Here is a 12,488-nt window from a genome sequence, read left to right on the forward strand (position 1 = left end):
GTACAGCTTCAGGGTAATTTGCATGGCCTTAGTGTAGCAACCAGGGGAATGATAGGAACTGAAAACAGCATGCTTATCCCAATTTAAATGGCAGATCCACCTCAGGAGTTGCCATTGTAGGAAAGAAAAAGCAAATCAGAAAATACATTTTAACCTAAGGGATTTTTTTCTTCTGCTGCCTGAATGCAAGTGCCAATCTAAAAAGAAAAATCTAAAATCGCTTGGGATTATGGGTTATGCCTACAAAAGAGAGCTGTAAGTACCCTCCCATAAGCAACAATTCTTTAAGAATAACAGACAGCAGCACAGGAGTAACATCAGCCCAGCAAATGACATCAAGAGCCCTTTAGGAAAAGAGCAAGCACCAGTTTCACAGACAGAGTGGGGTGTCTTGGTTGAGATGCAGCCTTAAGAGCAAAAGTTAGCCAAGCTAAGTGTGTTCTTTCTCCTTGTGATGGTGGAATTTGGGAGGGAGAAGAGGAATTCTATTTGTTATTTAATTTGCTCTTTCATTTAATTAAATGCCTTTGATTTAAGTTAATATGTTACCTGGTTTGATATGTCAAAAGTAAGACATCAGAGGTGGCCTCTGACCTGTGTTTTTCAGCAGATACTGACCCAAAGGGAGTCTTGAATCTGAGATAGCGAAAGAAGTTCATTTTTAGGGGTGCCTAAGCTATGTTTGTACAGAGTGATAAGCATTGAAACATAGTAACATATAAAAGCACCAAAAAATCATACGGCATCACCCTGCTTTCAGTAAGCTAATAGTCTAGCTGACGACATAAGAGACACATACATGGGAAAACAATGCGACAAATACCAGAGTTAAATTTTTCCTGCCTTGTGATACTTCTTACATTACTATTTATAAGTGCTAAAGAAGTGATACAGACAGAAGTACTATAGGAATCCAGAGGAGGAAGCCCTAAGGGCTGGAGTGTTCAGGAAAGTGTCCTGGAGGAGGAAGGATAAGCCAAGCTTTGCCATAAGAAGAGAGCTCCAACCCGTTGGCCACTGCTATCAAACACCAGTGACCTACAAAGCTTTTTTTGTGTTTGCAACTGGGTCTGACCAAGCAATAGGGGCCATAATGTTGCCTGGACTTCAAAACCATGACCCCTCTGCTGCTGACTCATCCTGGAACCTCCCTCAGCACTCAGAGACTCAAAACCATGTTCCTGCGGCAAAGACCTCCATCTAACCCCACTTGCCCCTTCCCCAAGCAGTCAAAAAAGTTCTGGAAAGGAGGGATCCGAGGAAACAGAGGGTAACAATGGTGACAACAGGGCTTTAGCTTTTTCAAAACACTTCATATCTACCGTCTCCAGATCAGAATCATGGAGTCATTCATTTAGAGTATAAGGGACCTTAGAGGTTATTTCGTGCAATCCTCTGGTCTTACAATTGCATTAGGCTGTGAACTCCCAGAGAGCAGGGACTGGTTTGTTTGGAGGGTGGATTTTTGTTTCTTTGTTTGTGTTGCCTTACTTTGTAACCTCAGTGCTTAGGCCAGTACCTGGCACACAGCAGGCCCTAAATATCACACCCTATCCCCCCATCTCCTCCTTAGCTTGATTGACTGAAGAGAAACTGAGGCCCAGAGCAGAGATTCAAATACAGGTCTTCTGACTTCCAACTGAGAACTGTTTCTATTGTCCAAAAGCGAGCTGCTACTTGAGCCTCACAACAACGTTATGAGGTAGATGCTGCAGCCATTAATATCCCCATTTTATGGAGGACTGAACTGAGGCCATTAGAGAGGTTTAAATGGCCTGCCCACAGTTAATACAGCTAACCAATACCAGAGAGAGAATCCGAACCCAGGTCTTCCTACCTCCAAAACCAGCCCTCTCTATCCACTAGATGACACTATCTCCTACAAGGAAGAGTTCAAAACTAAGTAACTCCAAAGAGGCAGATAAATGCACAAAATGACTTTCAGTGCTGAAGTCACATGTCTCTGTTAACATCAGAGCATCCTTGAGGTTCAGCACTAGAAGATGGGATACAGTGTAAGAGACTTATCCATACCCATGACTCCATCAGTATAGGGAAAGATCCCCTGCCAGGGCAGGTCAGCACCTGCTCTGCAACTTCAGCACCAAGACTTGCCCAGGGTCACACAGTCAAAATGTGTCAGAGGCAGGATTTGAACCCAGGTCTTCTTGACTCTGACACCAGCTCTCTGACACCGCTTCTGTTCAGAGAATAAATTTTTTTATATTGCACCCTCCCAAGTTGGTGCTTGTGCTGGAGTTAACAACAAATAAATTATTCATAATACAAGGACATTTGAGAAGATGCGCCTCTACTGGCTCTATGTAAAATAAAGTGGCCCTGTTCTCCATTTCACAGACTCAGACTTCTTGAAATACATTAACATTCAAAAAAGAAAAAAATCTTCCCTGCTCACCCCACTGCCCTTCTCCTCTCAGGCCCATTGCACTAATGAATTAGAGGCTGGTGGTTATATTCACCTGGGGCCTTATTATATGGGACACAAAGTGTCACTGAAGTATTCGCCTGCGGCTGGGCCAACCCCACAAGTGGATGCAATAGGCTGCTTGCTGGTGTAATTTAAGAGGAAGCACCCCACCACCACAAAGCTGCCTGCCCCAAAATATCTCTCCTCTCTCACTCTTGGTGCCTGGAATTCTACTCCTTTTGGTCCCTGAAGGCTTTAAGCTTTCCCAGTTAAAATGCAAATACCCCTGGAAAAGATAATACCTTAAGCCTTTAGCCATGAGAAAGAAGAGACCCTTGGGTGGCACTGGTGGGCCTAAGGGAGGATTAGGGGGACAGCTGGCTGAGAAGCAGCCAGAGGGCACCCAGGAGAGACCTTGGAAGCACTGAAGGGGGAGAGGGGTGGAGAGGAAGAATGATATCTAAGTTCCTTCCTGCTCTCCATTTATGATCTTATGTTAATAATAATAATACCTGAAATTTGTGAAACACTTTACAAATATCATCTCATTTTATCCTCCCAACAACCCTTGGAGGTAGACAATATTATTATCCCCATTTTACAGCTAAAGAAATTGAATCAGTCAATAAACATTTATTAAGTACTTACCATGTGCCAGGCACTGTGCAAAGTGCTGGGGATACAAAAAGAGGCAAAAGACAGTCCCTCCCCTCAAGAAGGTAATAGTCTAATGAGGGAAACAATAGTCAAAGAATTATGTATAAACAAGCTATATATAGGATAAACTGGAAATAACAGAAGGTAAGGCACCGAATTAAGGGGGTTTGGGAATGACTTCCTGTAGAAGGTGACATTTTATCTGGAATTTCAAAGAAGCTAGGGAAGGCAGGAGGCAGAGAAGAGGAGAGCATTTCGGAATTAAAGGACAGCCAATTGTCTGGAGAGAGAAGATGGATTATCTTGTTCTTGTGTTTGTCCTTCATTTTCGAAGAGGACCATGACGTCAGGGAAATGATGACATGACTTACAATTGACTTTGATTTGAGTGAGGGAGGGCTGTGCAAGGTCACCAGCCTCTCTTTCTCCTCCAGAGCCATCTGGGTCCAGTGGCCTGATATTCAACAGGATGACTGGAGATGACCCAGGATGCAGTGGGAGACCCTGGCCCTTTCAGGCTAAGGTCTTTTCATGTACTCACTTAGAGTGAGGTAATGCCCATTCAGTGAATAGGTCTCTTTAAGAAGTGAGTCAAGGGATGGCCCCTTTAATTAGAAAAAAAAGAAAAAAAATCAAGGTGGAAGGGGAAGACCTCAGGGGTGCTGCTCCAAAGAAAAACAAGCCAGGAGGGCCCAAAATACAGCCATGAAGTGGAGCTTGGCCAGGGACCTATTGTGGTCCAATCCCTGAGCTTCAGAGTGAACTGTGATGGATGAATGGATGGATGAAAGGAAGGAAGGAAGGAAGAAAGGAAGGAAGGAAGGAAGGAAGGAAGGAAGGAAGGAAGGAAGGAAGGAAGGAAGGAAGGAAGGAATCTAGCCAATAAACCCCAAGTTAAGTGGGCAGCTTCTGGCCATCAAAATTTATCTTCTTTTGGAGAGGAGAAGGACAGAGAGAAGGGGAGGGAAAGGGAGAGGGAAAGTAAGAAAGAGAGGGTGAGCTGAGTTACCCAACTTCCTGGGTCCCCTTTCAGGCAGCCAGTGTCACTGGATCACAGGTAGCGAAGGTGTAAGACAGGAAGGGGTCAGGTTATGAAGGGCTTTGAATGTCACAGGATTTTATATTTGATCCTGGAGGTAACAGGGAGTCACTGAAATTTGTTATGTTGGGAGGGTGATGTGATCATACTCAAGCTTTAGGAAGATCACTGACAATTGAATAGAGAATGGACTGGAGTTTGGAGAGACTTGAGGCAGAAGGACCAACCAGCAGGCTACTGCAATAGTCCAGACAGAAAGTGACGAGGGCCTGTATCTGAGGTAAATTTAATTCAGATCTTCCTGACTCAAGGTCAAATGCTCTAACCTAGGGTAGATGTAACTACGAAAAAGAAGGATTACTAAGGAAAAAATTTTTATGCCACACAGATCTCATAGCAAAAAGGGACAGGGGCTGAAATCACAATAGAATAGCTTACAGCAGTTACAGTAACCCATGAGTCAATAATACTTCCCCACACATTGGCTACTTCTTCAAAGACTTTTAAAAGGCTATAACATGAATCAGGGAGAACAGAGAGGGTCCCTGAGAAAGTGAAGTTTTCAATGACTCCCAAGGTTCTTTCTGAAACAGAGGTCCACTAGTTAACAACAACACTCTTCAAGTGATGTTTAGGTTCCTGAACATCGTAGAATACCACAGTCTCCTAAGAATTGAAGTCAAGAGTCATTCCAAGGACTGGCTGCAACACATTAAAAACAAGGAATTAGGCAGGAGATGTAGTGTCGAAGACTCTTCCAACTCCATGATTCCATCAGTCTAGGGAGTTTCTCTTTTGAATAAAGAGAATATAGCACGGAGCCTGGCACATAGTAGGTACTCAATCAATGTTTATTGGATTGGGTTAGAAATCAGGGTGTACTCTACTTGCCCAGGAGTATACAAAATGTCAGAGGTAGAATCTGAATCCAGATGTTCCTGATGGAGACCAGCTCTCTGTCCAATACACCGCACTTTCCAGGATAAAAGATACCGTTGGAAGAATGTTTGACCATGGGCACTGCTTCTTCACTCCCTTAGACACCTGTGTCCTAAATGCAATTTTGAATAATGTTTGGGATTCCCAAGTACAGTTACGAGAAAGTTCAGAAGACAACAAATCAGAACATGGAGTCAAGCAGGGAGGGAGTAGAGCAAAACTTTAATTAAAGGGAAATACAGTATAAAGGGGTCAGTCAGTGATGATTGAAACAGGTCTGCTGGGGGTTCTTGGTGAAACTGGGCCCTGAAACTGGTAAATTCCAGTGGGTTTTTAAGGAGTTCTTACCTGGCAAGCATTGGTGGTAGGGGACATGATGCCTTGGCACCATGTTCAAGACTGGTGCTGATTCATGCTGAAGGAAGCAGGGAGGGGGGACATCTCAGAAACTGGCTGCTAGCATATTCATACTCCCCAAATAAGAGGGCTTTCAACCACCATAGATAGGCCTCATTACTTTCATAATGTGGCTCAGGGGATCTGAGCCTCCCTGGGAGCTTCTTTCGGCAGCTAGGTGGCACAGTGGATAGAGTGCTTGGCCTGAAGTCAGAAAGAGTGCTCTTCCTGAGTTCAAATGTGGCCTCAGACACTCACTAGCTTTGTGACCCTGAGCAAGTCGCTTAGCCCTGTTTACCTCAGTTCCTCAATTATAAAAATGAACTGAAGAAGGATATGGCAAGTCACTCCAGTATCTTTGCCAAGAAAACCCCAAATGGGGTCACAAAGAACTAGGTATGACTGAAACAACTGAGCCACAACAACTGCTTCCACTTATCTACCTGTTAGCTCCAGGACTTGGCCTGTTCCTTTAGAGTAGTGGTCTTGAAACATTTTTAAACATGTTTTACTGATAGTCTCATCAGTAAAAATAAATAAATGTAAGCATTAGCCCCCATACACCCATCATGTGTGGGTATTCACCCATTAATAAATTGTATATATGTTCAATTGTACTAATAATAATCTACATTTTCAAACTTACATTAAAATAGACATTTAAAAAGAATGAAATAAAAATCAAGTAGTGGTTGCTCCTAGAAAGAGGAAGTTATTGGCTTTTATTGAACAGGAGAGGGACATACTCAAAACTGCACTTGAGAAATATTAACGTTGGCTGCTATATGGAGGCCAGATTGGAAAAAATGAAGATATGAGGCAAGGAGCCCAATTAAGAGCCTACTACAATTGTCAGGGATAGATCTTGAACTAGGGTGATAGCCATGTGGGTAGAAAGAAGGGAACCATGGATGCCAGAGATGTTGTGAGGGTAGAAACAAGATTTGGCAACTGATCAGACATATGGAATGAGAGAAAATGAGGAATTCAAGATGACACTGAGGTTGTGAAATTGGGGTGCCTAGAATAGTAGTACCCAAAACAGTAATAGAGAAGCTTGGAAGAAGAGTGTGTTTGGGGGAAAGAAAATGAGATCTATAATGAAGATCAAAACTCATCCAGGCCAGCTCATCTTGTGTGACCCACTCTGTCCATCCCAAAACAAAAAGAGAAAAGATAGGGCTCTCATTCACTGATCACTGCACTGAAATACAGAACCTGCCTTCTGAGGTACCTGCTGCAGCCAGAAAGTGATGAGAGGTGAGTGTGCAGAGTGAGCAGGGAATTTTCTCAGAGATACCTGTGCAGTTGCAACTGTGATGGTCCTGGTAATGGTTAGATAATGATTGCCCTCAGGGCAATACCAAGTTTTAGGATTTGGGAGGTTGTACAATGAAGGGAGGAGGAGGAGTCAGAGACTGTTGAGATATAAGAGTAGGTATAGTTGTGTTGTAGACAAGCCCCACAATTGATTATGGAAGTGGGGGGAGAGGGATGTGATCCATCTTTCCATCCTCAAATTGGTTAATAACATTCTCCTTGGGGTCAGGTTATGGCTCCCATTGTCCCATTTGGAAACCAAAGCCATAGGGAATATCTTTTTGTTTTTGTTCGGTTGTTTCAGTTATGTGAGAATTTTCATGATTCCATTTGGGGTTTTCTTGGCAAAGATATCGGAGTGGTTTGCCCTTTCCTTCTCTAGTGAATCCAGACAATCAGAGGTTTAGTTGCTTGTTTAACAGCACACAACTAGCAAATGTCTGAGGTTGGATTTGAACTCAAGTCTTCCTGATTCCAGAACAGGCACTCTATATATTACACCACCTAGCTGCTCAGGGAATATCTACACATTGGATAAAAATAAGAGGGATTGACCAGTCTATATGCTTTTCCCCAGACAACTCCTAGAGAGTAAAAGGAAGCAGCCTACTCAGAGATTGGGAGAGACACTTGGAACAGTGCAGAGAGCACAGGGATTGGAATTAGAGGACTTTGAATTTAAATCTTTGACTCTGCTACTTACTACCTGGATGACTTTGGATAAATCATGTAACCAACTCTGTGCCTCAGTCTCCCCATTTGTAAAATGAGGGCTTTGGACTAGATGGCCTTAGAGGTCTCTTCTAGATCTATCTCTAGCCTTTGTTTGAACCATTAATGAGGCTGCCATTGTTTATTAGCCATGGGAAGGGGAAATTATCATTTTGAATTTCATTTTAATTTTAGTTTAATTAGGCAAGAAGCTCTTCTCCTTCAGCAAAGTAGGGCAGCTGACTGCTGAGGGCTAGGGCTAGTGCAGGCACCCTACTCAGCTCTCAAAGAAAGAGAGACCAAAGCTAAAAAAAGCCCCATTCCCTCTAAGCACAGAGAATCTTCACTATTCAGTCACAGCAACCTGTTAGGCAGGCAGCAGTTATTTATCTTTAAATCTTAAAATTAAACGCTTGCAGCTGCAGAGTTCAGATCTGAGCGTTTCATAAACAGCTCATGTTAAGACTTCAATTAAACCAGTGAATGTTCCTTAATTGTATCCAGCTTTAGACAGCTCAGATCATTTCCTTCATTTTAGAGCCCACCTGTTGACTGAGCATGTAAGAATCGTTCTGTTTTATGCCATGGAATGGCCTGGGGTTGGGTTGCCTGGCTATTGTCTTTTTTTTTGTAAGATCCCATCCCCTCTTCACCTTTGGCAGCATGGAGAGAATCCCTCCCTCCCCAGCTGCTCACTGCGTTCTATGTTCCAATTCTACTCCATCCAGCTGGCTACTCAGGGTGCTCACCCTTCAAACCCAGCTCATGTTGGCCCCACTTTCAAATCTTATAACTTTGCTACTCTGTCCTATATCTGTTTTCATGCTGGCCAAGCAGACTTTACTCAAGCAAAATTTTTCTGATTCTCTCCCCAACTACCCTCCTTCTGGAGGTCTATCCACCCAGAGACAGAAACAGTGACTTGGATGTCGTTCTGTTGTTTCAGTTGTGTCTGACTCTTCTTGACCCCATTTGGAGTTTTCTAGGCAAAGATGCTGGAGTGTGTTGCCATTTCCTTCTCCAGCTCATTTTACAGATGAGGAAACTGAGGCAAACAGGCTTAAAGTGACTTGCCCAGGGTCACTCAGATAGTAAGTGTCTGAGGCAGGATTTGAACTGAAGTCTTCCTGACTCCAGGTCTGGTGCTCTACCCTACATCACCTAACTGCCCCTACCTCCAGATATTCTGCATTTACGGGACTGAGTTTCCTAGAACAAGAATTCCAGGAGCAGGCAACATTGAATAACCATTGTTGCTATGGGTCAATTTTTCTATGCCATTCTCTCAAGGTACACAATTGCTCAATGACTTCTGAACCTAGTTGTTGAATAATAATAGCACATTTACATGGTGCTTTTTAAGATTTTCAGAGTCCCTTCACAACAACTCTATTCCTTTATATAGGCCGTCCTCTATGCCTGGAATGTACTTTCTCCTCTTATTTGCCTCTCACAATCCTGAGGTTCCTTCCAAACTCAGCTTTAACACTGCCTCCTATACGATGTCCTTGCTGACCCTCTGAGCTGCTAGTGCTGACCCCCGAAAACTACCCCATATATATTTTACATGTGTTTATATTTATCCATGTTATTTTCCAATAATAATAATAATCATAATAGCTATGATTTATATAGCATCTACTATGTCCCAAGAACATAAGGCACTAAGTGCCTTTTTTAAATTATATTTAAGCTTTTTTTAATTCATGCAATAAAACAAGCATTTCCATAACATAGCATAATAAAAAAGATGATTGTACATGAAACTGAAAGTCTATTATGTACAACTTGCTATTCCTTTTAAATATATAATAAAATTACCATGTAAATTTTTCCTTCCCCCTTCCACCCTAAACACAGCTGCTACCATTAGATACAAATAAGTATACATATACATATACAAATAAAATTATTCTATACATACCTCTATTTATCAGTTCTTTGGATGCAGATAGTGCCTTTCTTCTCATGTCCTTTATAGCTAATTTGGGTATTTATAATGCTTTATATTTATCCCATTTGATTCTTAAAACAATCATAAGAGGTAGGTACTATTATGATCCTCATTTTAAAGATGAGGAAACTGAGGCAAACAAAAGTTCAGTGCCTTGCCCAGGATCACAGAACTATCTGAGGTTGGATTTGAACTCAAGTTTCCCTGACTCTAGGCCCAGAGCTCTACCCACTGTGTGCTCCTTGAGGACAAAGGCTGCTTTATTTCTTTGTTCCACCTAGCACTTAGGACAGTATCTGGCTTAATTAAGTTGAGCTTAATAAAGGCTTGTTGATTAACTGAGCTCATTTGATCCTCAGAGTGTCCGGGAGAGATAAGCAGGTCAACTTTATTATTCCCATTTTATGGAAGAGATGACTGAGCCCCAGAGAGGGGAAACCACTTACCTAGGGTTACCTAGCTAAAGATAGAACAAGGAGTAAAATCCAGGTCTAACGCTGGTTTAGATCACACTGTTTTTGGCCCAGTCTGATTTCTTCTGTCTCTATCCTCACTCTCTCTTCCCAAGCACAGTTGGTAAGCTGTTTATTTATGCATCTATGAGATTCAGGGGCATCTTTGAAATTTGCATGAAATTTGAGGCCCCGTTTGAACATAAAGTGACATGTAACATCTCCCCACACGTACTCCCTAATTCCTATTTCCTTTCACCATTGCTACTGCATTTCTAATACTTATAATCCAACCTCACCACAGGCATGCTGAGATAGCTCTAAAGCCCCTTCAAATTCTAATCCTATGAATTTTCTTGAAAACAGTTCAATTAAAACACTGAGTTCACCAAAGTACTAGGTCATACTGCATCATAAGTTTACAAATAAGTTATTGGTCATAGTCATTCAAGTCATCACATGCCTAGAGCCCACAAAAATAGGTAACCAAACTAAGGACGCAAATCAATCAATTATCAAATATTTACTAAGCAGCCCTATCCCTGGGACATCAAAGGCCATGGGAAGAAGGAGGCAGCATGGATCTCTAGACCTTTAGTAACCTTAACCATGCAATGGGTCACTCTCATTCCTAAATATACTTTCAACAATACTCAGTGACCATCCTCGTTGTCTTAAAGTCCCAAACCTTTCCCCAAGCATTCTAGCCCTCCAGTAGACAATCCATCTCACCTTTCCAAACCAACCTCCTACTACTCTTTTCTAGGAATTGTCCCCTCCTCACAAAATGATCTATTCGTAATTCCCTAGACATGCCATTAGTATTCCCGTCTTAGGTCTTACTGCTTACCTAAAATAGCTGCCTAACACTGGACTAGATAAATGGGGTACAAAAATTTTTAAGACACAGTCTCTTCTCACAAGAAGCTTACAGTCAAATTTATAAGATAACAGACCAAGCAATTAAGGAACCAAAAAGTAATATACATTTGCATCCATATATATTGATATACCACATATGCATATACCAGTTAGGACCAGACTACTTAACCTCAGCAATAACGTAATTATTAACTGACACATAGTTAACCTATTAGCCACTTGGAATTGAGTGTGTGTGTGTATGTATGTATGTGTGTGTGTATATATATACACACACACACACACACACACATACATATATATGTATATATACATATGTACACATGTATATGTGTATATATATGCATGTATGTGTATATATATAATATATATATTTATGTGTATGTCTGGAGGGTGTAAGAGAAGCTATAGTGCCTTACCCTTCCCCTACCTGGTTTCAGCCAGAATAATAGGTTTCAGGAAAGTGGGCCCCCAAAGTAATCATGTAACTGGACTGAAGAGAAGGTTTTCTGTTGTTAATAAGGCAGGACCCCCTTTGATTAACACACTGACTAATCCCTTGAAAAAGGACACCCACTCAGTGATCTTCAGACCTCACAGAGCTTGGAGCACATGTTGTCCCCAACCCTTAGATGGGAGGAGCTGATGCATGAGATCAGACCCATCAAGACAGTTGTGGGATAAACTTCTGAGAGCTCTGGTCTCTGCACTTTCTCATTCTGAGCCATGGGCTGCTGTTCAACAAGACTCTTCTGCTCTTTACTGGAAGCTGTATGAAAGTCCTGCTCAACTTAGGAGAGGCATCAATTAGTAATAATAACAGTTCACATTTATACAGCACCTAAAGGTTTGCCAAGTGTTTCAAGTGCATTATCTTCTAAAGTGAGGAGTCAGATCCCTGCTCAACTACTTGACTACCTGTGTGGCCCTAGAGGTAAGGCTTTTTTATTTTTGGAGGTGGGAAGGCAAGGCAATCGGGGTTAAGTGATTTGCCCAAGGTCACACAGCTAGTAAGTGTGTCAAGTGTCTGAGGCTGAATTTGAACTCAGGTCCTCCTGACTCCAGGGCCGGTGCTCTACTTACTGCGCCACCTAGCTGCCCCTAGAGGTAAGGCTTTTAACCTTCCTGGACCTTAGCTTCCCCATCTGTAAAATGGGTGGAAGGGTGGGGGATGGGTTGAAAAGCCAAGTTCTCTTCCAGCTCTAAATCAGTGATCCCATGATCACATTTGATCATCACAGTTACCCTGTAAAGTGAGTGCTATCATTATGACCACCACAAAGCATAGGAAAGTGAGGCTCAGAGGCACTAAGCAGCACGCTAGCATCTGAACCTAAGTCTCTCTGACTCCATCGCACCATCCATTGTACCGCTCTGCCTCAGATTCCAGACCCTTTCTGTCCTCTTTGCAGAAACACGTGTGTGTCTCCTATCTTTAGGATCATTCTTAAGGATCACATTGTTAATGTTACTTACTGAGGTTTTATTGAGCTAGAAATTTTCTGTCACCCCCCCCATACTCTATGTGCTTGCTAGTCCCCTTTCAATACTTCTCTCAAGTAAAACTGTGTGTGTATACTTGCATGTAAGTACATATGTGTGTGCGTGTGTACACACACACACACACACACACACACACTCACACATTCAGTGATGTTTCAGCCAGGTGTGTGCTGGAGTCACCTCTACCAGCTTGAAAAAGCCACTTGT

Source organism: Trichosurus vulpecula, chromosome 9, assembly GCF_011100635.1.
Source record: "Trichosurus vulpecula isolate mTriVul1 chromosome 9, mTriVul1.pri, whole genome shotgun sequence".
Classification (NCBI taxonomy): domain Eukaryota; kingdom Metazoa; phylum Chordata; class Mammalia; order Diprotodontia; family Phalangeridae; genus Trichosurus; species Trichosurus vulpecula.